This window comes from Megalopta genalis, chromosome 5, assembly GCF_051020955.1.
Source record: "Megalopta genalis isolate 19385.01 chromosome 5, iyMegGena1_principal, whole genome shotgun sequence".
Classification (NCBI taxonomy): Eukaryota; Metazoa; Arthropoda; class Insecta; order Hymenoptera; family Halictidae; genus Megalopta; species Megalopta genalis.
In genome coordinates this window covers 23,844,437-23,849,221 of record NC_135017.1, presented here as the reverse complement: position 1 = coordinate 23,849,221, position 4,785 = coordinate 23,844,437, and positions in this window count along the sequence as shown.

Below are 4,785 nucleotides of genomic sequence, written 5' to 3'. Positions count from 1 at the left end.
TTAGTTGGTGTTCGGCGCAATCAATTTTATCGTAACCTTAATTCTTCAACTTTTTAACGATCTCTACTCTGTTAACATTACCAGCGACGCGGGCTTGTCACGCGATCGTTATTTTTCACAATGTGCTTGCTGCTAGAAATCTAGATGGCACCAATTTGCCAAGCATGTCTGTTGTGCTTCGCTGAATATCGAGCACCGGAAGACATTCCTGCTGTTTTATGGGACAAACTTCGAACAACCATTACCCACGTCCAATTGCGATTTAATTTTACACCTTTTTCCGACCTTTTACAAACTCCGGCATAAAAATCTGCAGCCTCGTTACACCGTAATGTATTCATTAGGGCCTTAACTCCGAACTCAGCGGTCTTTGGCGACTTTCGATCCTTTTAGCTGGCTTTCATGGTAGTAAACGCCTTAGTAGAACCGTTTTCCCACTGCAAAACGAGTGTAATTGTTATTTACACAAGAATGTCCGTAGAATCGACGAGGCGATGAACTCATTGAACAACAGGCAATTACTCATTGAACAACAGTGTCTATTTTTTTATTGTAGTTATTTTACTCAGTAAGATATTTTTAGGGGAGCAATTATTAGACAGCGGATCTTTATGTAAAATGAAAATTGTCTACCTCGATTGTAATAAACAGAAACCGAATAAAAATATATTTCATCTGTTAATGAATTTAGCAAGTTGAAAATAATACAACAGTATTGTTTGTAAATTCTACATCGTTCTGTGTTTCATCTCATCATTTTTCTGATAAATGCATAAAATCCGCTGTCCAGTAATTACCGTTGAAAGAACTATGAAAAGAGACCTGTACGGAAGTTTATTTCTTCAGGACTGTAATATTTTCTGGGCGGTAAGAAAATTTCCTTCGGAAACAGTGTCCATCGCGGACAATAAACTCGATGAAATCCGGGGGTCGTCAGCTGCTGCTGATTTTTTCTGCGGCCAGTGACGTCTTCCTCCGATTATACAGAAGTACCATGGATCACCGGTTAGCTTCTTTAATTCGTATTTTCTTTGGGGACCCCGCTTCGTCTTTTACGACCGCGTATTTCTCCTCCCTATCTCACGGTTAGGAGGCGAGCCGAGTTTTCCCCCCTCTCCTTTTCCCTCCCGGGTCTCTCTCCGCGGCGTTGACCATTTCCCTTTTTCTCTCTTTTTACCCTTTTTCTTTATTTCTACTCTGCCCTCCCTTTCTCCCTCTTTCTCTCTCTCTCTCTCTTTTCCTCGTCTCTCTTATTCTCCGTTCTCTTTCCCAATTCCACTCGCGTCTCCACCTTCTTATCCTCGAACGCCCTTTCTCGATTCCACCGACCTCCCCGCTGCTCCCCACCTTGATTCCCAATCCCTTTTCGCTGTTTCTCGGGCTCAACGATTCCACGGTCAGGTATCTCGGTGACGACCAAGGTGAGATGATGTGCCTCCTCAGGGGTTGAATGACGCGGACGAGATACGAATATCGCTGAGACGTCGAAAAGTTCCTCCTTCACAGACGACTCGATATCTCGAGGGTAGGTTCGTGCGGTTGCTGAATCATTTTTCTCGTGACTCATGACTCGGCAACGTGCCGCTGGCTAGACTCATTCGCCTCGGTTTACTGTCTTCTTGGAAGTTAGATGCGGGGATGCTTTCTCCAGGTCTATCACTCTTCGTTGTTTTCAAACTTTGCAATTAGACTGCGGATTTTTATTGGATTCCGGTCTTCGTTTTGTAGAGCCTACGGTTTTTATTCTAGCAGGTTTGATATTATCGAGAAGACTTAAATGGGGGATTTATAATTCATAATTTATTCACATACATGGGTTCTAGATCCTCTTGTGTCAAAAATATATTAAAAATGATACAACCATTGTACAAAAATTATACGGAACTTGTACAGAATCATTATAGAATCGTAATAGTTATGAAGCGTTAACATTTAAATTCTGAAAGCGTAAAAAAATAGTTTCGTGATCCGAATAATTTATTTACAGTAACGAAAATTCTATTCAAACAATTGAATTTGCCGCAGCAATTTCTATGAAACTTTCGTCTTAACATGAAACGATGTCTTAAATTCTAGTCTCAGTAGTCCCTTTTACAATCTAGATCGCGGATTTCTAATTCCTCCGATCTCCATGGAGGTTCGCGGAGTCAACAACCCCCGAACCCTGAACCAAGCAGAACCACAACTCCCCTCGATAACCCAGCATCATTCTTACGGAAACCACGTCTCGTTCAAAGTCAACGGAAGCGAGGCGGGGCCGATAGTTGTAAAATATGATCTAGGAGCGACGTCCGGAGGGTGTTCACTATTCCAAGTTTTCACGTAATTGTATTCACATGGAGTGCAACATGCCGGTCGGTAGGGGACGCGATCATCGATGTCCGGGGTTGCTCGGGACACGTTATAGGCGGGAAAGAAGTTTATAATCCATAACGCTTCCGGCTGAAGCCCTCGAGACAAATGGTCCAAGACGATCAGGGTCTGGGGAGGCTGTCCAAAGGCTTTCGAGAGGAGGGTGGACGCGTTACAATGGCAGGACAATGCAACCCTTTGTGTCCTGGCGATCTTCTCGCCGAAATCGTCCAGATAACTTCCAACAATGCTTCGAAGCTGAAATTGTTGGCTTCGCGATTTGCTTTGGTAGAGTTGTAGTTGAATTTTTAATCAACCCTCCTCATCCTGTCAACATTTTACCAACTTAATGTGCCATAGTGTCCTTGCGTGTCAAATTGACACTGTCGTAAAAAATTCATATAATAAGAAAACATATTTACGCTTAAAGAAATAAAAGTCATAAAGTCTGAGATCGATTTTCCTAAAAATATCAGAATAATGTATCTACTCGGAAGCTTGAAAACTGTTAAATTGATACCGCGGATAGGGGTGACGGTTAAGGCTGTGGCTTTTCTACTATTATTTCTCAAGCTTCTGTTTGTTTAAACGCACAATTAGGAACAATCTAAAGCATAATTCCAGGCTAGACCGGAGCTAGTCCACGACTACCGCGATTGGTTTTCATTTTTCGAGCACAGACAGACGTGGTCCAGGCGTCCGTGGTCTCGAATTACAGCTAGGGCCGTCTCTAAAAATGGTCAGCGTCGCGTGAAACACGTTCAACCGGGATTCCGTTCTTTTCGTTCGGTGGTCGGGCGATAAACACTCAGATTATCTGCGTTCCGGGCTCTCTCGCGTTGCTTCTTCGCGCGATAGTCTTGCATTCCACCGGGGTCGGGTTCTGTAAATGCCAACAGAGAGAGAGAGAGAGAGAGAGAGAGAGAGAGAGAGAGAGAGACGCACGGTAGGTTGGCACCATCGTATATTCGGAAGAATATCGCCGGGGTTGCGCGGTTCTAACGGCCAGGAGAGAGAAAGAGAGAGAGAGAGAGAGAGAGAGAGAGAGAGAAAGCGTTATACGCCCACAAATCGACCTACGTGCATGTACACGAGCACGAGAGAGGATCTTGCGTTGAAATACGCGCCGAGCGGACAGATAAGACGAGATTTTGGTAGGTCTGGCCATCGGTTTATATCCGATTCGTCGGTCGTGTCCTCTCCCTTTTCACCTTTACTCGCGGTCCTGCTCGCAGCCACGACTCGTTCTCCGATCGTTTTTCAGATTTCCCGTATCGACGAACTATAATCGCTCTATAAATTCTTCCGCCGCGTCGCTCCTCCTCCTCCTCTTGACGTCTCACGAATTTTTCGACCGTCGGATTCTTCCGTCGTGGAATTATACGACGGTGTTCGGCTTCGCGAATGTCCCCGCAGAAAATAGACTCTCTGGCATTTTAGCAGGAAGAGGAGTGCCGCTTATTTGAATTATTGAGCGTGTCCTCTTTGGAGGATAATTTTAGAGAATGGGCGATGGTGGATAGACCGCGGACCTTTTTGGTGTGCTCTGTTCATCTGCGTCTTGGGTGTGGTGGCTTTAGGATCGCGACGATTCATTTTTGCTTCTTTGGTTTTCCGAACATTGCTTCGGAATGATCGAAATCAATATTTTTGTCCATCGAATCCCCTGTTCTTTTTATTGTCATGAGCATGATTTTTAAACGAGTTCGTTTAAATCAGGCACTTTAGACTTTAGACATCAATGAAAACTGTGCGCAATAAAATATGTATGCTTAACGCTTTGACTGCTTTGTCATCCATATGTGGACGACAGAATGATTTAAAATCTAGTTTTTAGAAATTAATTTTTACGGTGGTCCATTACAATTTCTTAATTTTATTAAGATTCGCAAGAGGTAAGAAGTTTATTTAATTGCATCAAAGTTGTTTTGCAATTTTAATGCAATTGAATAAAATTTTTTAATTTCATGAAATTTTCGGAGGTTTTTGACGTGGCCGTCAAAGTGTTAAAAATAACTATACTGAAAAATAGTGTGACTTGCACAACCTTGACAACTGTCAGCTCATTATCAAACAATTTGCTCGCAGAGATAATGCGAATGGTTTTAGATACTGCTCCAATTAATTATTGCATTCCAGCTATCATTTGCCTTGTAAATATTAGATACTTACGCAGAGGCCAAAGAAATTGTTTACCATTCCCTCTAGCAATCGTACGATCTGCATGATGTCGCTTAATCATAGAGCTATACCAATGTATGTATAATGGAAGTTTCCACTTTCAAAAATTCTTCGAGTGCCCTAACGTCTCAATATAACTTAAGAACGGTGGCCAAAGTGGTAAACAGATAAGCTATCCCCAAATTAGAGCCCAGATGATCGTTCCCCTTTGAGTACGTTTCAAAAAATGATCCGGTGCAGGTCGAGCACCGC